The sequence below is a fragment of the Solea senegalensis genome, unplaced genomic scaffold (assembly GCF_019176455.1).
Source record: "Solea senegalensis isolate Sse05_10M unplaced genomic scaffold, IFAPA_SoseM_1 scf7180000013953, whole genome shotgun sequence".
Taxonomy (NCBI): domain Eukaryota; kingdom Metazoa; phylum Chordata; class Actinopteri; order Pleuronectiformes; family Soleidae; genus Solea; species Solea senegalensis.
In genome coordinates this window covers 51,030-73,694 of record NW_025320922.1, presented here as the reverse complement: position 1 = coordinate 73,694, position 22,665 = coordinate 51,030, and the positions used below count along the sequence as shown (strand labels likewise).

Here is a 22,665-nt window from a genome sequence, read left to right as displayed (position 1 = left end):
TCGTTAGCCTATTTTCAAAGAAGGCACAAGTCACATTACACTGCATTACACAAAGTCACTGAGGGGCAGAATTATCAGAAAAGGTCATGTGAAATAACAAAGAGGAAATAAACACATCACAGATCTGGCACCAGGATTAAGTGATGGAAATTTACATTTCTGAATACCTTAAGAAAAGCTAAGTGATATTACACTATCATTTTTAAAATGAAATTGTAAAGGTAACCTGCAGAAACAGCAGCTCTTTGTCCTCAGTTGAAGCAACAGAATGGTCCTGCAGTTACACGTGTTTTGGTCAATAATTATATTGTTCTTTCATTGTTTTCTATAGACGCATGAAGCTGAAATACAACATTGTCCAATGATGCCCGCTCTGAGTCACAGAGGAACAAAGTGACTGGAAGACAAAACGTGGTGAGTTAAAATAAAGAAAGAAATGAAATGGAGAATAATGGAACATGTGCGAGATAATGTGAGAATGAGGGACAAAGACAGAGAGAGAGAGAGATGTGAGTCAATGCCAGGCTTCTTTTAGACATGAGTAAGAAACTATCAGGTAACACACACACACACACACACACACACACACGCCCCACTGAGTCAGAGCCTGTGTCAGTGAGACAGGTCTATGGGTCTATTGAGGGGACGTGGAGGGAGCCGTACCTTTCTGTAGAGCTAATGAAGCCTGCACCCACAGGCATAAAGGAGTGGAGAGAGTTAGCACTGCGCTCCTTCACCCATTCACTAACTTCCTTCCTTTACACAGCTTGTGATGAGGTAATGCTTTCCCTCTTAAAGGGATACCATAAGCAATGCACCTCTATACATACAGCGCTTTAACACCCAACACAGAAGAATGTTAATGTTCTGGACACAGAATGTATAAGTCTATATTTCCCATATTAGCACTAACACTAACCCAAAAACAAAATGGTTAATGATTAATATTCTTAAATGTTCTATTTCCTAAAATCTTAACATTCAATGTTCGATCAAACAGTCGTTTATATGTGCAGCTTATGTTGAGGTCTACTTTCCATTGTGAATACATTCTCCCTCTCTCTCTAACACACACACACACACGTCACTTGGTGACTCGAGCTGAATGATTTGGGTAAAATATCGACAGTAAGTTTGTGATTTTTTGATTTGCCGTATAATTAAAAAACAAGCCAGTGCTGCTTCAGTTCAATATTCACTGCACTGGATTTAAACCACAATTCCTTTACTGCAAAACTCTTCATCAGTGACGAGAATTTAAAGATACAAATTGTTCCGACCACGTAGGACTACATTAAAGAAAGAAAACAAAAAGCTGGCATTAGAATATAGAACAATACTTGCAATTTGCTTATGGCATTGTTTGAAGTTAATTGAAATTAGAGTGCTTTTTGAATATTTTTGAATATTAAGGTAAATAAAAAAAAAATGAGAGTCTCTTTAATCATGTCAGAATGTACATTTCATTTACAGTAAATGATCCATTCAGTGTTGGTTTCGGTCTTGTCATAAACTTGTGGACATTAAGTAAAAGTTTGTGTCAAATCCTCTCATCAGACATCTTTCTCTCTGATTTGACAGAAATCACAGAGGCGAAAGCTCTCAAACCACCAGTATCTGAATATATGCACTAAACCAAGGTCTTCACTTTTTCTTCACCTTTTTTACAAAGCTGCCATCAATCTAGAAAGGAACAAAGACAGGCACCACACTGGAGAGCCTGAGACCAATGCGTCACTCAGAGAAGAAATGCCACAGAAAGCAAAGATGTGAGGAGAAAAGGCTTCCAGACAACACAATCACACTTTCAGCAGGGGAGGTCTGACTTTAGGCTGCCTGTCTATCAGCCTGTCTTCCACTCTGCTGCAACTATAAGATGATGAAGGAGCTCTTTTCCAAGTCTACACCCAGTCTAGTCCTCACTGAGCAACCAGACTGAGGGAACAATAGACAACAGTGCTTATCAAACAGCCTGGCAAATTCATTTGCATCCTATAAGACCCAGACACCTAAGTGCTCCTATACACACACACACACACACACACACACACTCATGAGGCAGACAACCCCTTTGCTGGCCTTGACCCATGAACTCTAGGGTCCTCTTTCAGCTGCTACAACAGCATTCAGGCCAGCGAGGCTGTCTCGCCAGCGCCCGACTGTTCTGCATATGTCGTCCTTACATTCCCACGCTCCGAGTGCAGACCCACAGCACAGGAGATGATCACACTTTCAGCAGCATTCATACATGAAATCTGCATTGTGTCTGCGTCTGGCTTTTTTTGCATGGGCCTCATGTTGACCACCAGCATCTTAATACTTTATTATACTTCATACTTAACGTTATACACAGCAAACAGATTTGGAAACCAGATCACTCTTGTTGTGGTAAAGTTACAAAGATTTGAAAACCGTGGCAACGGTCTGAGTTTTTTTGCGATACATTGGCACGCAATATTTAAATTTTGCCATGCATTAGCCTGGACTATTGGCTTTTTAACTTTCAAATCTTTTGCTATATTGTAGTATATAACTGCTCATCTAACAGCTGTGCTCTATTTCTATTTTCTTTATTTTGATGACAAAGAAAATACAACACAATCTCATCTGCTTCTGACAAACGCCATTATTTCACTTTTAAAGCTGTCCACCTGTGGTATTCCTTACATTTCTTGATGCGTTTGTCACCATGAGATCATTATTTTATGTCGCTCCTCCTCTTTTCCACGATCCTGGATTGCTACGGTCACTCCAAATTCTCCCCTCCGTATCTGTGTCGTTTTTCTTTAGTCCGGCACATCAAGGGTAAATTCATGACTCCCCTTTCCTGTTTCCTTCCTCCTCCTGATTCCTAACCATTTGTCACTGGCCAAAAGAACCTCCACATGCCCTCATTGGCTGGTGTAACAACCAGAAACAGTGATGCAACGAGGCAGTCGGTACAGTAGGGGTGTTATTGTGTTTTTTTTTTGTGAGCGATGGGGAAGTGTGTGTTCCTGCTCTCCGTCAGATAATGTCACTGTCAGATGAGGAAGGCTGCAACACTTGGCAGGTTTTCATTCACATCATGTGAGAGAGACCTGGAGAGATGAGCATCATGGGCTGTGGCTGAATTTGTCTCACTGCACGGCATATGGACGCCCTCATCACGCTATGCAAATGGCGAGACAGAGACACATGCTCACAAATGCAGACAAACTAAACCAACCCCTCCCCGTGCCTCATTAATGGTTCTTCCTAAAACCAGACGCTCCCCCTTCTCAAATAATAACCTCAACATTATCACCCCCCACTCCATCATCCCCTCCTGAACGACCTCCCCACCCCACAGTCTAGACCCCGCAACCCTCTCTCACTCAAACCAGACACCCCAAAATCCTCCTCCTCCCCTCACCCCTCCTCCTCCTCCGTGCTCTCCTCAGCTCCCACGACCAGCAGACAGACCCTGTGATTTGCGTGACCGCCATTTTGCTGCCCACAGTAGAAGTAACTGTACAGCACAGCAGCTGCGTCGATGGGCGAATGCAAATACGAGCGCTGCATTGTTGCCCGAGACGCTCAGACGACTCTCATTGTGTGAATTAGCAGCCCCCCCCCAAAAAAACAACGAGACCTGCTCACTCGATTGTGATCACAAAAGACTGTACTGCCAAAAAGCAAAAAAAAAAAAACGCATTTAAACAACGCTTCAATCCTCTAGCTAAATATACACCTCAAAATCTGATTGTTGGACCTAAACCATGAGATTAGACATATTCCTGGGAAGCAGCCTTACACACGTCAAAGCTACAGTCCAGTGTTACATGGACAGCTGTTTATACAAACCTCTTAACAAAATCACTCCTCCATGGTAACAGACACTCATGTCCATGAAAATTAGACCATTAAGCTCAGTCTGTCTGGACTTTTCTTGGGCCCATGATGGATGCCTTCTTAATTAGACTTCATGTGTACGTTTGAGCTTCTCCGTTTGCCTAAATCTCTCGTCTCGTTTTGCACGTCCGTGCGTAAAGAAAAAGGTTGAGTTTGCACGCGTGACGGAGCACTTTCTGATTAAATAAAGCCTCGGCAGCTTAGCCTTTTGTACAGTGACACATTTGCATGCAAGGGTTTCACATGCAAACATGCACAGGCCATATGGCACAGGGCGCCCGAGCTCCTGGTCTGACACACATCAAACACCCATCAAGCACATTTTCGAGGTGTGAACGTTCACATCTCATGAGGAAACGAACGAAACGCCCCCGAGTACGCTTTAAAACATTACTTCCATCCTGCCCGCGCGCTGCCGCGCCACATTCAAACGAACATTTATCAGCACACGCCAACGACATGATGTTTGGAGGCTATGCAAATGCAATTAACCACGATTTGCATTTGATAACAGCTAACGGTCGCACAGATGGCAGACAACAGCAATTTGCCCGCCATCTTTGGCAGAGGGGAAAGACTGGCAGCCATTTTGTATGACGCTGTGCCCATCTGGACAGAAACAACCACACTGCATTACTGTGACAGCAACAGCAGTTTGGGAACTGTGGGTGCACACGCTGCTGCTGCTGCTGCTGCTGCTGCTGCCCACTGGTAATCACTATCAAGGCCAAAGTCCATAAAGTCCATTCATACACATACACACACAGCTCTGCATGTACAGAGTGGCTCAACAATCGTCCTATCTGAGCAAATGCATGCACGCTACATTCATTCGCACACATTCAAGGCAATGTGAGAGATTTATATGGAGCAGACAAAAGGACATGGGCTTAAGACAGATACTTGCCATTTTACTGTTTTCACTGTAAGGTGGGAAGGTCTCTGCTTTGTGATCTTTAGCCCTCTTTGTGGTTTCTGTCAGTTTTTAATCAGTCTGACATAGTGGAGGGAAAAAAAAAAAGATGCTCATACTTCATGTGTTTGAACAGACACATGACCACAGCTCACCATAGTAACAGCAAACCCACGAGAGGAAGAGAAAAAATACAGACTGAGCAGTCTCTCTTTGTCAAATGTAAAACATTTGTCAGGGAATAAACAGCTTGTAGATGGAGAGCGAGTCAAAAGCGGATCTCCAAAACGGGTATTTAAACAGCCAGAGGCAGAGAATGGGGGATATGTCAATCTTATGAAGAAAAAAAAAATCAAGAGAAAGGAATATCCCTCTCGGCAATCTTTAAGCAGTCTCAGTATTGGATATTATTTGGGGAGAATTCCCCTTCAGCAGAACCACACACACAGCCGGCGTGGATCGAGACTTGAGGTCCAGTCTTCGGTGCCAGAGCTGCAGCCAAGAGGGCCATGCAGGGGCCCGTACTTTGGAGGTCTGTGGGCCCCGAGGCCACAGAATAACACAGGAAACCCAACTCAGAGCTGTGTAAGCTTTGTGTTTCATATTGATTTCTCCTGCATGACGGGAGCTCCAGAGGTGCTTCGAGCCTTCAGGGACCTTTTCCATCCTTCCCAGCCCACTCACTAGCCCCCTGCCTGGGCTTCACTGCCTCGACTGGACCCTTGGATGGAGGTATGGGCCAGAGGAGGAGAGGAGGAAGATGAGAGCCCATGGCAATGATGATGAGCTGTGCTGGGGCTCTGAGTTCAGTCATCTACCAGCCTTTATCCAGCTTTCCATCCACCCACTCCATGATTCTATCTGAAAAAGGAAAAATAGAGAATGTTTTTTCAAAATCTCACCTTTGGCACTCAGCGTCCCTCTGCTCAATGTTAATGCAAATGTAAACACTAACACTTTCATTAAAAATATGTGGGAAGAAACGCCAACTTGCTCTTTGGTAACCTGCCTCAAGGCGTTTGTTGATATCCAGTAAGAAAAAATAATAAAAAAAAGCTCAGCATAGAGCATGAGACACAGACACACTTATTATTACTTGTCATATTCTAAAATATAAATCATTCACATCAATGCCAATGTGCACATACTATATAATAGTAAATATGATCTCCTTTATAATCGTCAAATGACACAGTTTTACTATGCGTATGAGATTATTATTATTTTTTAATTCTACACACATTTGTTTTTGTGGATCGCTTCACTTCTCTTGAAATATTCTGAAAAAGAATTCTGCACCCTGTTATCATGCTAATCCAAAACAGTCCTTTATGTGTAGCTTTGTTCTTTTCTAAAAAAAAAGAAATTGCCGGGGCCTCCTGCAGCAACCAAACACCCACTGACCCCAATTTTTGTCGCGACCAGCAGCAAAGACATATCCAGCTCAGCACGGTTTCGCTGATAAATTGCACAACACAAAAAAGGTGGTAGATGGTTTATTGGGGAGTTTGAGTTTGCTATTTTGTGCATGTTTTCAGCATGTAATGGGGGAGCACCCGGGAGTAGCCCCGAACTTGTCCTGTGCAGTGGAGAGCGTGAGGTGAGACTGGGTGAGCCTGAGGAAGATTCAGACACAATGCGTCCATTGAGAGGGTTCAGACATGGGTGTTAACTCGCCATTCCTTCACACACAATAGGGCCCCCCACTAGAGCCAGCGTAGGGGACAATGTTGGTTCAGGGCAGCCCTCCACCCAGCAAGAAAGAAAAGAGCTGCATTATCAAGATGGGTGGAGGAGGAGGGAGATGGACGGCAGAGGGATATGTTTGTGGATGAGTGAGGGGGCTGTGACCCGTGGCTTTGGACTTGAGGAACGAAAGAGAGAGGGACATTGAAAACACATTTTTTTTGTAGTTTTCAGAAATATATTAAAAGTCAGTGCTTGGTTAAATATAAGCCTGTTCAGCAGAAGATCAGTCTGCCTGTTTTATAGGTGTATTTACAATGAGGGATAGAATACATCAGGGGTGTCTAACCTCTTTTCTTCTGACAAAATGAAAATGGCCAAGAGCTACTCGTGTTTTTTAACATTATTCTCATTTCAACCCAAACAAACTGAATGAGCTTGAAGGGGGGATTAAAAATATAAAATGTAAAGCAGGTTTATGTTCGATTATTGAAACCTTTGACGAGCTGGGAGCTACTGGTAGCTTGCAAGCTACTTGTTGGAGACACCGGGAATACATGACATCAAAAAGTATTGAATGGTTAATGGAAAATATACCCCTATCAAATCCAGAGACATTTTGTCGGATTACTTTTAATATTACCAATATTTAAAATATTGGTAAAACATATTTAAGGACTTCTGACAATAACAATAAATAACAACTGCAAAATCTAATGCTTGCAAAGATTTCACACTGATTTACAGACTGTTATCAGTGACTGAGACATGCTGTGTCTATTTTATAAAATAACACACACACACAACAAAGCTGTTACAACTGCAGTGTCCTTCGTTTGATTCCAAACTGGTGAACTTTTTTTTTTTTTCCTTTTCTTTGAATGTCATCTCTCTTGCTTTCCCGTCTGCCTGTCACAGCAGCACAACAATTAAAGACACAAAAAAAACCATCTGACATATTAGCAACAGCCTGTATAAGCAGCAGCAGCAGCAGCAGCAGCAACAACATTCTGCTGTTCTATAATCCCACTCAGAAAAGGTACTGCTGATGAAAGTCAGTGCTTTTGTACATTTCAAAGGTTTCACTGAAATACATGTGCAGAGCTGCGGCCGTGAATCTGCAGACTTTAATGGCAGCGTGTTTGCAGCAGAAAGCAGGACTCACATCCTCCAGTGACTCCAGCCTATTTTTTTTAAAAAAAAAACACCTTTAGTGTTCCTCCAAAGACCATATAACAAGTGTGTCATTGTTCACAGTTGCTTGTTATATACACTGCAGTTGTAAAGGAATACTGTTTTGGGAGTCAGTGCGGGAGCGGAGCTGACAGCACTAACAAGCTGCTGGTAATGTAAATGCATAAGCTTTTTATTTTACCTTGCATTTCCAGAGGACTCTTCTCTCACTAAATAAAAGAACTCCCTGCTTAAAATGTATAGAAGAAACTATCTGTGTTTGTGGCCACATAATGGTATAGGTGGTGGGTGGGCGGTGAGGATAGCTGGGAAATGTTTATGGAGATCCTGTGTCTCTCTGGGAGCCTAATAGAATCCTGTGGCTGGTGTGAGAGCTCATTGTGGTGATGTAAAGGATTACACTGGTAAACTGGTAAAAACAGGGAAAAGAGCCCGAACACTCTCTACCTCCTATGGAGAGGCAACGAACCATCAGACAATGAGAGGAGCGAGTGTACGGCAAACTGACTCATTTCATCAATGGAAACGAAAGTAGTGAGAGCAGGGATATCGAGGGAACTAGATAAGGGGTTCCTGCACATGCATGTGCACAGGCAAAAAGAAATGGAATGAAGAATAGAAAAGGAAGGAGAGCAGAGGGAGGTGTTTGGACAACTGTTTCAGTCGTACAGTATAATATGAGCAAATGATGTCTGTCCTGGTTGTGTGCCTGCATCCTGAGTGACAGTTTGTAATCTCTGAGGCAGCAGGCGAGCCCAGCAGGTTGGCTCTTTGGAGCTATACCATCTCTCATTTCCCATTCCATCCTCTCTCTCTCTCTCTCTGGTCTGTTTAGAGCCATCTTTAATCTACCACACGCTTCCACCACCACCTCTCCTTTGACTTTTGACTACATTTTTAAATCCTTTCTTTCCTCCTCACTGACAACCAGTTATTTTGCCAATCTTCTTGACTGGCCCCCGGCTGAATGTGTAACATGTGAGTTTGTATTTCTTTACCTCCATAGAGAAAACTCAAGTATCATGGACGTGTCCAGATGGTGCTCAAGCATCAGGTAAGGACCCATTGTTCTAATCTTATGTGGCTCATCGTATCATTTCTCAATATAAAGTGTGTAATAATGCCCATTCATTACATTTAGGGTTGTCATGTCTGTGAGACATCAGTAGTTCTACAATAATTGTGCAGAAACTTGTGGAGTAGCCCTGTTAAACATCTACACGAGTGTGTCGTCGTTGAAATAAATACATATGTAAGTAGAAGGTCAAGAATTTTCATTCCCTTTTTACTCACAACCATAAACGATGAAGCGAATCTGTGCACCTGGCCTCCCATTCATCTGAGTTTCCTGAAGTGTCTTAAAGCCGCATTCACCAGACTTCATGCAAAGCCAGTCGATGAATTCTGATCTAATATTTCCTCGTGTCACTTTCCCTCCTTTAATTCAGAATCTGTCGAGCATGAACCCACCAAGGTTTTATTGGAGTCGCTGGCGGTGTCTGAGGAGAGGAGCGTCCCCCGGTGTCTGGCGAGCACGATGACCCCGCTATATTTCTCACAGTCTTCATGAACAACGTGAAGGTAAAGCTTCATTGTCCTGTCATCTGCTACTTAAATGAAAAACCACACGGAGCATAATGCATCATCTACATTCTGCATGCCGCCTCGCTGAAAGACTCCTCTCTCCTCCTTCGCTCTCTTCATCTCTTTTCCTTCAAAGGCTGCCGAGGGTGAATTCAAACAGCAGGATACACACTCAGCTAACAAACCTCATTAAGGGCCCATACACACGTTCTCTATGCTAACACTAGCTGTCACACATCCCCTCTCAGTGCACACACTGGTGCCCACACTGACCACGACAAAGAATCTTTACAGAGCTAATTAGAAGGGCCCCGCTCTCTATTTGAAATTCATCTGAATAGGAGGGAACATGATAATGAGGAAGGGAGAAAGAGATATAGAGAAGGAGGGACAGGCAGAGGAGAAAGGGAGAAGGAGCACGGCAGAAAGGTAAGAGAGGATGCCTGCTAATACAATCAAGGAGATAGCGCGGTACATCTTTCACAGTGTGGAATTAAAGCTGGGAGCGCGAGCAGGCAGGGGGAACTGAATTAGTGTGACACTCTGTGTGGCTCGGATGTAGCAACGGTGGGGAGGGAACTGAGTGCTGCACTGTTTTGATTGTGCCAGTATCTAGAGAGCGATAGAGGGAAGGGATGGATGTGACACCAGCTTCTTTGGGAGGGTGGTGTCTCACACGGTCAAAATAAGATACACTGCTCCTTGACCAGACTGAGCAAAAATAATTATGGAAATGCATCAGAGTGCCAGGCTTGAAACACGTAAATCCATGTGATAGGTGTCAGTATTCAGTCTAAAACACTGCTAATGCTTGTACTGAGAAAAAGGCTCAACTGCCTCAACATTCATCTATCGTTGTCATATCTTCCTCCGACCCATAAATGTCCTTTTTGTGTGTGTGTGTGTGTGTGTGTGTGCATGAGGGAGGACAGACACGATGCCAAGTTGACAGTTAGGGTTTCGGGTCAAGCACAAGGTCAAGTTTGTCTCATGAGAGACAGGGTCACATTGGCAGAAAAATACAAAAACAATTTCATTCGAAATACAAACAAATACCAGTGTATTGTAAATACCATCTTGCAGTGACATTTTAAAAAGACTGCGTGATGAATACTTCAAAAAAATACAAAGCAGAGAGAGAGAAAAAAATAAAGATGATAAAATAAAAAAAAAATTAGAATCAGGCCCTTTTCATTCATTTTAAGTTCAAGTTGAAGTTATGACCTAATTGTTGTCCCATCAAGCCCAATGGCCCCTGATGAGTGTGCAAAGCATTCTGGGAGAATAGCAGGTGTTCGCATGTCACAGAGCCTCACAGACAGCTCGTTAATTTGCACAACTTTTACACACACACACACACACATCTCGCCCTCTATGTGTGTGTGCATGCGTGTATATGTATGTGTGTACATATTAGCGATGGGACTTGACCCTAGCGAGCTGCAGCAGTGTTTCGCGTCTTGCTGGGCGTGGGAAAAAGATGGGACCCCTTTTCACAGCTGCCTCAGCCGAGGCCTGGACTGCTGGGGGCCCCTGTACCCCCTCCACACACACCCGTTCCCCCTTGTCTGACTCCCCGACTCCCCCCCCTCCTCCCTCTATCCCATTGAGGCTTCGGCCTACTGGCTTTCAAAAGCAGGACCCCCTTCCCGGCCCTTCATAAATACATCTCATTATTCAAGCCCTAGTTTGCATAGGGATTCCAAAGAGATCTCCACTCTGCTCATGAGGCTTGAAGCCCCTCAGCCTTTTGGACCGCACAAGTGACAATTTCGACTTAGTAATCCCTCTGTGTTAATATTTGTTTTTAAAAACAATGTGCGCCCAATGCCAATGCTAGTTCACCAAACAGTCCCGAAAATGTAAAATTTTAGCGCAACCTTATGCATGTATTTTTTTGTGTTGGTCCCTTTTTTCTTATGTATGGGGTAGAACATTTGGAGAAACTGCAGCCAGTGAAAAGAGGGTTTAGCATGACGATAATGCCACGAGTCTGTATTCCATCTGGCTCCAGCTATTGTACAGTACCTCTTACCACACACACACACACACTTCAAACCACCCCCAACCCCCCACCCCATGCCCATTCGCTGCAATGCATTACTGCAGAGATTTATCTCCCATCAGCCTGTATAATACTGAGGTTATAATTTACATCCACTCTAGAAAACAGCAGCACAGGCCAGTCCTTGCATATGCTAATGTAAAGCTTGGGAAAATCTGGGCAACTCAAAGAACTCCATACCAAATTTGAATAACTGAGCTTTCCATTGAGCTGCAAGGTTGTGGAACCATGAAGATTTGACCTTGCTAACAATACGTACTTATTGTTTAATTTCTAATGCTCTGCTTTTTTTTTTAATGGGGCACTGAAGGAGAACATGCCGACCGCCTTAAAGCTGGGACTTTTTCTGTGTCGACCTGGCAGAAACGACGCACATTTTTGAACGAAAATATCCCTTAAACGCATTCAAGTATAAATGCAAAGTGATCATATCTAAGGAGACTTCACGTGGAATTTAGGCTCTTTAACTGATGTGACCTAATGCTGAATAATACATGGGCTTTACCTTTATGCAAATCAATGCTTGGTGCACAATAATCAGGAAACTTTGGACAAGGGGAGGGTGGCTCGTCAAGGCATTAGGGGCGAAAAGGACAGAGCCACCCAAACACTCTTTCCACATGAGCAGGTCCAAACCCTGGGTGAGCCCTCTGCCTGCGCTCTCCTAACGGGATAAAGAACCGCAGCAAAGATTACACGACCACCTCCCCAGCACCTACCACACACTCTACCTGACAAATAGGATCATAGTCTTTAAAGGGATAAAACGCTGGATGTATGAGAATGAAAGAGAGAGAGAAGTGTTTCAGTGTGTGTGTGTGTGTGTGTGTGTGTGTGCAAAGAAGAGAGAGGGAGAGAGAGAGAGAGGGAGGGAGGAGGATGGAGATGATGTATAATGTAAAAATGTTAATACTTCAAAGGAGAAAGGAATGGTGGAATTCAACATGGACGCCTTACTTCAGTCACTCAATTCACACCATTTACACTCCCCGTGTTGCTGTAGGCTACAGTCCATTGCTGTCACACACACCGCTTGTATTATGCAGCATATATTCTGACATATGCATGAATGATATAAAGCTGACATTTACACTGTGTGCTGATAAAAAAAAGAAGAAGCCGTAAATGTCCCTCTGTTTTTCTTTCACAACGATGGTAAGGATGACAATAGTGTTGCAGTTTAAAAAAAAACCCAAAAAACAAACAATTTCTGATGCAAAAAATTAAAAAAAATCTTTGACCTGAACATCTTCTCTGAACGCCACTGACTCGTTGCTATTCACAAGCTAGTCCGGAATAAATAAGAGGAAGGAGTGTCATGATAGGACGTGCTAAGATACAAATAAAGCAAAGCAAACTGGTGCACTTGTGGCAATGTTGATAAGAAAGTGACACACGTCTGCTCACACATATTTACCTGCAGGACAACTGCAGCTCCTCCTCCTGTCTGGTGCAGTTTGTCTTCATTTGGAGTTGGTGCAAACTTTAGGGCTGCTGCTGCTGCTGCTGCTGCTGCCATTGTCCTGTAAAGACATAACAAAAAGAGGATCAGCTGTAGCTCCGACTTTTAAACAGGACGTCATAAATGTCAGGTGTAAATGGGTTGCTTGTAAGGCAGCAGAGAAACATATATATATGACACAAGAGGAAACACATGCATTTGTTTTCACACGTGAGCTATTTAGTCTTTCGCTTCATTTTCTTTATTTCAAGGTCAAATATCTTTACTTATCATGTGTGAACGGTAAATTGTTCAATTCAAATGTTTGTTAAGAGCTGCAAATGCCACGTATCAGAAAAGATATAAAGATTACATCATCCCGTAATATTGTAATCCCTGATTTGACATGGAGGTCAAATTGTGGCCTAAACACTGTACAAAAGCTATATTGTATAGTAAACGTTAACACACACACACACATACTGTCATACACACAATCTGAGCTCTCTTGTTTAACGGTGCACATCAAATATTGTCAGTCATGGTCTAAATAGAGCATGCTGGGACTTCAGGGATATTCAGTCATCTCTAAGGCTTGCTGATTCTGCTCCAAGAATAGATCCAACTGTGAGCCCATGTCCTATTTTCTTCTTATCTTGCAGGCGAACATGGAAATAATCCACCCAGTGAAAACACAAATTTGAACATATCTGCCATGTCTAACTCAGTGATGAAAGGACGTTAGAAGCAGGCCACGTCTCTCTCATCACAGTCGCTGTGATGTGCTCTGTGTTATGGCCTGCGTTTGCTGCTTTAGTGGAAACAATATGAACAACACGCTACTGACAGAAATATACGTGACGTTTGTGGTGTAATCAGTCGCGTGATTCAAGCCGTGTGCATGTGCAGCTCGTTACACGTCACACTGCTAATGTCAAGCTAATTACAGGCAGGGGAAATATTCAGAGATGAGCATCAGAGATGTGAGGGATTCATTAGTAGATTTTGAATCAGAATCACAATCTGAGTGCTGCAATTTCACTCTTGTGTTTTTGTTTGTTGTTTTATGGCAGTTCATAAATCATACTACATACATGTTGTTGGAAACAATTCACATTTTGCCTTAGAGTGCAGTAAAACATAGTTCATATTATGATGGCAATTGTCCATGTGGTTTTAAATCTACCACACAGTGAATATTCACACTATTCACACTACTGAATTAACCCCATATACCAACTTCTGTAAGGTCTACAACAATCTCCATAACCACCATGTGAGATCTTAGGATGATATGTGCTGCTGCTGCCAACACGGTCACGTGACTCCCGGATCAGCCAATCACATGTATACTTTAACTATTTCTGTCTCATCCCTCAAGATATTGCTGTTATAACACCCACACAGTCATCACACAAGTCCACAGCAGCAGCACCCACTGTGGGTTTTTTTCCTTTTACAACATGGTTGTTTCTTCTTCTTCTTCTTCTTCTTCTCCTCCTACATGCATACATCACTCCCCGAGGTCCTAAAGTTAATCGAAAAGCCGATTCATTGGTCCTCAACAGGCCGAACAGCATCACCTCGATGCCCACCACCACCACGAGCATCAACATTCACGCCCTCACAGACACGCAGGTGGCTCATCCCGTGACCGTGCCCACACCAGTCCACCAGAGAAGCACCAGCACTAACATCACACCTGGTGTGACATGATGAGGCTCAGTGAACTCTCCTTCCTCCATCATCACCATCACCATCATCACCACTCCTCCTTCAGCGGCGGCAGCGGCGCTCAGGTTCCGTCCCTATTGCTTCCTCGCGCCGCTGCTGATGCTGCTGCTGCCCGGCATCCTTCTCCTCCTCCTCTCCTCCTCCTCCACGCAGGAAGCGAGGGACCCCCGGCTCTGAAGTCCTCGGCATCAGTTAGTACTTTCGGTTCTCTAGCTTTATGAAATTAAAACTCATACAGCTAGATAACCAAAGACACAAACTAACCCGTTGTCTCTTAAAGGGGCCGCCTCTCCGGTGCAAGACAGAAAACACAGCGAGGAGAGAGAGAGAGAGAGCGAGAGAGAGAGAGAGAGCGAGAGAGAGAGAGAGAGAGAGAGAGAGAGAGAGAGAAAGGTCTCACACACTCACACCACACACACACACACTGAGAAAGACCTTTTAGGCTTCGTATATGTTTATAATGACTAATCTGTCTAATGCACACACACACATCTATTCTTGTGAGGACACTGCACTGACTTCCATTCATATTGGAAGTCAGTGCACTGCACTGACTTATCCCTAAAACCATAGCCGGTTAACCCCTAAACCCAGCTGCCACCTAACCACAATTAAAATCTCAATCTTAAAACTTAAAACTTAACAAATAGTTTTTGGCTCATTAGAACCTTCTTTTATTTCCCCCATGACGACTGAAAAAGTCGTGTGTTTGTTCTATAAGGTCCTAAAGAGGCGGCAAAAACGCACACACACTTTTCTGAGTGGATCACCATCACATTTCAACTTCCCCCCACTGACATTAATTAAATAACTCAGTTATTGTTAAGAAAATAAAACAATAAAAAAAAAACATTTGGAGCATCTCAAGTGCAGCAGGCTGCTATAAAGGCCAGAACGCCCTCCTCGTCCTTTTTTGCAGCCACATCACAACCCTTTTTTTCCCTTCTTCTTCTTTAAACATTAGACTGTTGTAGGTTTGCACTGATTTAAGCTTGACACCATCAGATTCAACACACAATCAAAGTTGTCACTGCACAACCTTTAATTGTGCGGCTGTTGTGACAGCCCATAATAGACGCAACAAACACAACAGTAAACCCCTTTCATTCGTAGTAATTATCCCTCCCACATCAACAGTCACAAGTATGAAAAGCAGCTTACTTGCACATCAGATTAACTCCACACAATATCCACCATCGGTGTTTCTGCCGGATATTTCCCGTGTTTCATCAGCAGTGACGCGTTTGATCACAACCGAGGAGAGGAGAGGAGAGACGGTGTGAGAGGGTGAGAGAGTGAGAGAGTAAAGGCTGCAGAGAAAGTGTCCTTTTATCTACATGGACTCTGCTGCACAGTGTCCTCTCCCTCACACGCGCGAGGAGCAAATGACAAGTGCAGAGAGGGAGGAGAGGGAGGGAGAGAGGAGAGAGACGGGGAGGACAGACTCCGCCTCAGAGAGAGAGAAACGAGTGGCGGGAAGCTGAATCATATTAAAACCTTATTTGATTCCCACAATAATTATCATTCAGTGTAAAATAGTGGCATTTAAATATTTATATAAATGCCCTTTTCCTGGTGAGAATGAATCCATGGGGAGTATATTTGCAACCACTGACTTTGTTTTATTGTTTAATATTTTTAATATTTTGTAGCTCTAACAGAAGCTTTCCTCCCCGTACACGCTTTAAAACCCTGGGTAATGTTGCACAAACAACACTAAATCCCTTTAATCCTTTGCTGTATTCTGCAGTATTGTGGAGTTATGGAACAAATCGTCTTAAAATATGTGCTAAGAGACACATATTTCCGGACATAATGTTTCAGGTAATGTAAAGAGAAGAACATTTTAAAATCCACCAAGAGACAAAGTGATAGAATAAATGGTACACGTTCTAGGTTATTTCTCTTAAAGCTTATTCCCATGATTGACACAGTCTTCACTGTTCTCTAATCCTCATCCTCTATCCTCATGATCCCTATTTTTAACAACATACTACATACATATTCACTGTTTAGGCACCATATGCAAGCAGAGGAATCCAGTGATTGTGGCCACACATTTCCTGATGACATATTCACGCCACATTCATCTTGATCCAGTGCGATATAAGATGGAGTAAGAGGATGAGCCAGTGAGGATGATTACAATCACACTCCATGATGAAAGAAGAAGCCAATGTGGCAGAGAGCAACATGCAATATCTTCCAAAGTTTGAAAGGATATTTAAAAAACCTCTGTGTGTGTGTGTGTGTGTGTGTGTGTGTGTGGTGTACAGGTAAAGCAATAACATGCAGAGCAGGGAGACACAGTCCAAGGTTTCCACACGAAACTATCATCTGATCTGATAGCAGTTACATATCTGATTATTGAACATGGGTATAATCTGTTAGTATGACTGTGTGTGTGTGTGTGTGTGTGTGTGTGTCGTCAGCCTGCAGCAGCTCCACTGTAAATGCATCCCATTCTCCTGTGAAGCACCTATAAGCACTAGATCTAATCAGCTGCTGTCATCCTGTAAAGTGAACTAACAGCGTGCACGCACACATACAGAGGTGCTGGCACGCGGTGAAAGAAGAGCAGCAGCAAAGCCCTGCACATTAAAAATAAATAAATAAATACAGCTCTGTAGCAATATTAGCATAAGAGCTGCATGTGTTCATTTTCATTGGATCACTGGAGGTACACTCGTCTTTGTTCCTGAGCATGCGCGCGACCATAAGGAACTGGAGAACACGTGCACCATCATCATCATCCATGTATGCATATATATATATGTGTGTGTGTGTGTTACATATATTACATCTTCTGCTTCACAACTCCATCAATATTCTGACAATCTATTTATTTTATAAATAAAGTACAACCTGTGTTATTTTCATACCAGGGCCTCACGTCCACATTAAAGTGCAATTTAAATCCCAAACCCTATTATGTTCTGTTATATTCTTTTTTTGTAACCCCCTCGCTCTCTCACACGCACACACACACACACACACACACACACACACACACACACACACACACACACACACACACACACACACATCTTTATTGTAGTTAAATACTAAATCTCAGAATGGTGCGATATTTTTAACCTTAACTAAATCACACATTTTATTAATTTACTTTGGCTCTTTCAATCTCTCTCTCTCTCTCTCTCTCTCTCTCTCTCTCTCTCTCGGTGTGTGTGTGTGTGTAGTAATTAGTTTACTAGTCACACACACGCACTAATTTACACACAAAAATGAATTGTTAAAATGTTATAAATATCGTATTAAACATAGCTGCAATAATGTTGAGCAGAAGACCCCCCCCACCCCTCTGTGTGTGAATTTGTGTGTGCGCGCGCGCTCGGATGAATTTTCCCCAAACAAGTGACAGGGAAGACTGACCCCCCTCCCACAACCACCGCGACCTCCTCCTCCCGCCGCCTCTCCCCCACCCAAAAATAAAGAAGAAGAAGAAGTCAACATCAAGTTCAACAACGTGCCGGAGCGACATTTACATGACAATCGGGTCTGGGATCCTCGAGGTTCCCCCAACCTGCACAACAGAGTCTGGCGTCAGCCCCGCTACACTTTCCCAGGCTCACAACAATATCTCCCTGCTGAACTCTGCACTGCAGCGCTGCCCGGGGCCTCCTCCTCCTCCTCCTCCTCTACTTCTACATGAATACTCCTCACATGAGCACATGGCAGCAGAGAGCCTCATTAAATATTCCAGAGTTTGCGTGAACTCCAACGCTTTTACACAATCTCTCCTCTAAACGATCCTCACCTCGAATATTGTCAACTCCTTTATTCCCCCTGATCATCCCGAAATCATTATCCAAATCCACCAGTAATATTGCAGTTATTCCAAATTATTCACATCTTAATCTGTGTATCATCAAAGTAAAACATCTAACGTCAGAAACATTAAGGCTACTTACATTCTCTTTGGAGAGCTCTCCAGTCATTAGTTCCACGTGGATATTTTCACTGAATTCTAAAAGCCTCCTCTTTTTTCTTCAGCCCATCAGAAATAAACTGGACCATGTCCTGCGTGGCAATAACACCCCGTTTTTGTAAATTATTTTTATTTTCTGCACTAATGTGAAAAAACCCTGCCTTGCACATTAAGTGAAACAAAAACAACAAAAATCTAAATCCTCTCTTATAGACAGGGAGAGTGAGAGAGCTGCGGCTGCAGACAGCGAGAGGCGAGGCGAGGGGAGGGAGGATGAGGATGAGGAGGATGGAGGAGGAGGGAATAGAGTCTGCTCGGGGCCTATCACATTTGTAAAACAAGCCTTTTAATATTTTAGGGAGCAAAGGGGGGATTTTAAAACTGTGTGAACGTGGGTTTTATTTTTGAAACACATATCAGATAACAGCAAACGCCCCCAAACATGAATAAAGAATAAAGTAGGTTATAAAGACATAAGAAAATCTCAAGACAGAATTGTGCTATCTTACAGTAATGTAAATATAAAGAATAATATTATATAATAATAAATATAAATATATATAATAGTATTGATATTGTTTTTTATGCCTTAAAGAAGAACCTAAGGTGTTACAGTATGTGTTTATTCATGTGATTCTTTTTCTTTTTCTCACAGTTTGATGCAGTGGAGATGTGTCAGTCTCATGTTGCCTTGTTTTAGTTTCCTTCCCTTTAGCCTGTGATCAGTGTCACTCATTTCTTTACAGTGATGCATGCACGTGCAGGTGTGTAGCTACAGCCTGTTTATGTTCAATCTATAACACAAACATATGAATAATAACAATGCATCAGGATCAGGTTATTAATATTATGTCTCACCTGAAATCACACCAACTGTTTCTGGAGATACGTTAGATTTTAAAAGTAAACCGCTGCAGGTTCATTAAAAGCCACACGTGTTGACTGAACACAGCGTGTACAGTACACACACAGTCAGAGAGCGTCGACCATGAGACGAAACAGCGACACACACTGGTGAGAATAAAGCTGATCACCTCGCAACAAAAAAAAGCTGTTATCTTTACATAAAAGTGAAAGTATCGTTCTGTTTTTAAAGGTTTTTTTTTTAATTAAATGCACAAATAAGGCAGTGTTTCTTTCTTTATGTTGGTGTGAAATTAGACATGCAAATAAAGAAATAAAATGTGAGAAACAGCAAACTGCAGTGCAGTAAAACTGTGTCTTTAAAGGTATAACACAATACATTTAAAAAGGTTAATGGCGAATCCTCTTGACTAAAATGTCATTATTTCATTATAACCAAACGTCAAATTATTCCGACCTGATTCTAATTTGGATCATTTGAAACAACACTGTTTTATTTAAGAAGCTAAAGTAACTTTACTGCATTTCTAATGGCTAATAACTATTGACAAAATGTGTTGAAGGGGTTTATATTAAGGTTTATATTAAGGTACATAATATAACACATTATATTTAAGTGACAAAGTCAGCTGCAGTGACTGATATTAAAAAGGAAATTAGTGGACTGTATTAAAAAAGGCTTATACTTGATACTGTAAAGCGTCAACATACTGTAAATGAATAAGACTACTAATACTAATACTAATAAGAATTATTATTGTAATGTAGATAAAGATCCAACATTCCAAGCTGATAAAACCCAGACAGAAAGTGAAGTCTAGATTTATTACTAGAAATATTACAGTGTTCAAAACAGTGTAGATAATTCCAGTCTGTGACTGAGTCTGACAATATTTTATTTTTAGATACTTGTTTATACAAGTAGTGATACATTTATTATTATCATTCTTCATATTATTATTAATAATATTAGTGTGTTTTGGGCTATCACCTTTCAATCTGAATGCTACTTGGTCTGCAAGCACATATTAAATCTTCTGCCCCACACATAAGTTGTCAAACCTATGCTGTGTATTTGAATTGTACGTTTCTATATATTTTAAATCACTATTTTGAAGGAAATTGTGCTTTACAAATGAAGGAGTTTGCGTTACACCTTTTTCAAAATTGACAAACTAACTCCTCATGTTCTTTCTTTTCTTTCTGTAAGTTACGGTACAAAACTTTTCCACTCAGTAAAATAGAAGCATATTAATTCAATGCACATAACATAGAGAAAGTATCTGATAAAGGATGACATATTTGACCTACAACACTTTATTGTATCTTCTGGGAAAAAAATAGTTTTTATCCCCAAACTTTTTCTGATGATTTATGACATGATGCTATACACATTTTTAAATTCATTGTTATAACTGTAAATTCATTTTAATTTTGTATTATTTCATATAATTTTAATTAGGTGTGACATTTAAAACAACAGTGTGATGATGGGTAAGAATTTGTTTTGATATAGGAATTTGAACTCCCCATCATCAGTGAGTGCCTCTGTACATTCTTATATAATGATCTCACTGCATTTGCCTCTTGGATTAAATGTTAATTAAAATGACCAGCACCAGCTGTAATTCAATAATGAATGAATGAATGAATGAATGAATGAACTAAACATTGCATTTCTTTAAAGGTAATTTCTCCTCTGTGCACACTTTAATCTCATGCATTCTAATTTACAGGCCTCATATTTTACTGGAGTCCACCTCTTAACTCATACAATCCAGATAACAGGCTCAAAGTCTGGCCTCTAAAAAAATTAACAAAAAAACAAAAACATTTACACGTGAATCTTCAGGAAAAAATACACACGAGTTAAAATGACTTCAGAAAAAAAATCTAATCTTGACAATTTGGCAGCTACCTGATTTATAAACATAACCCATATTATTCATAAAGAACAATAAAAAAAATATAGATTTAAAATCAACTTGTCTATCGGGAAACATAAGATAAAACATCTCAACTTTGTAAAAACACTCAAACGAATGAAGGTGTATTTAACGTTTAAATCTTTTTTTTAAAAAAGATGCACAAAAGCTCCAATTTTAAAAAGGAAAGCAGTGTAGTGACGTCAGACTCGTTTTACAGTAGAGTTTTAGAGACAAACACTTTGAACAAAACCACGAATTATTTCCCATGTACTCAACAAACTACACAGTAGAAGACATTTTGTCCATTTTGTCCATTAGCAGTTGTGTAAATACACGTGTGTGTGTGTGTGTGTGTGTGTGTGTGTGTGTGTGTAAATCCAGAGCAAACTTCTTACCACTGCTGCTGCTGCACTTGTTAATTCCTCCTCGGCCTGGTGAGAAAGAGGCAGCGCGAGCCTCGCTCCTCCTGCCTTCATTTGAAACAGACTGGGTTTTATGATAATCAGAGCTGACACCGACCTGTGCGCCGTCAATAGACGAGGGAGGGTAAGAGGGAGAGGGAGAGGGAGGGAACCTCCAGCCTGTGTTCCCACGAGCCGCATTCCTGCGGTCAAGTTCAAGCTCAAAGCGCGAGCCACCATTAATATGCGAGGCGTGCCGCGTGGCTAATCCCAAAAAAAGGCGCGCGCTCCCCGCCGTGGGAGAGTTTGTCACCTTGTATCCCATTACAGCTGCAGATTATAAATAGATAGATAGATAGATAGATAGATAGATAGATAGATAGATAGATAGATAGATAGATAGATAGATAGATGCAGCCAACAAAGCATACTATTTTATTAAGTTAATCAAAATAGATTAATAACAAACAAAGCTAAAACAGTGGGAAAAAAATAGAATGATTTTGTCAATATTGTACATTTTTGGATAAACAGTACTCTTTATTTACCAAGTAACAAGCTCTGTGTTGAGTGTGAACACCAGCAGTTGCAGAAGTGTAAGGAGAAATAATATTTTCACACTTCACATGTTTTGACTGTCATGAAGCAAATGTGCAATAAACACTTTCACCAGCACTGTATAGTTTGTCGTGTGAAGTTTGCAAAAGCCCACATACAAGTTCACTTCCCAAAAAGCAGCAGGGACAATAACAGAATGTGGTGGAAGAAAAGTCTCACCCCCCCTCATAATTATTAATTATTAATGTTACAGTGGCCAAATCTTGTACATTACATATTTATGTATTAAAATAAATAAATCATAATACTAATAAAAGTTAAGATTACAATAAAACAGAGACATTAAAAAGTCACAGGTAAAAAGTAAAGATGAAATAAAGAGGACAAGATCAACACAGTAGATGGAGGTTAAAAAAATAATACAAGAATTTAAAATGCAGAATACTGAAAAGAGGCGATAATGGGGTGGGGTGTG

The 22,665-nt window shown here is 41.6% G+C and overlaps 1 long non-coding RNA gene across 4 annotated transcripts; it reads right to left on the bottom strand.

Annotated features, from left to right (window-relative positions):
- Positions 1–5,054: 5,054 nt before the first annotated feature.
- On the bottom strand, positions 5,055–21,736 carry LOC122760691. Of its 4 annotated transcripts, XR_006358470.1 has the most exons (4): positions 21,627–21,736; positions 18,423–18,531; positions 12,733–12,838; positions 5,055–5,647 (listed from the first exon to the last, which is right to left on the bottom strand). It is a non-coding gene; the product is annotated as an uncharacterized LOC122760691 (long non-coding RNA). The 4 variants fall into 4 exon arrangements; XR_006358468.1 differs by lacking the exon at positions 18,423–18,531 and having other exon boundaries at positions 21,627–21,725; XR_006358469.1 differs by lacking the exons at positions 18,423–18,531; positions 21,627–21,736 and adding an exon at positions 15,652–15,889.
- Between the last annotated feature and the right edge of the window lie 929 nt (positions 21,737–22,665).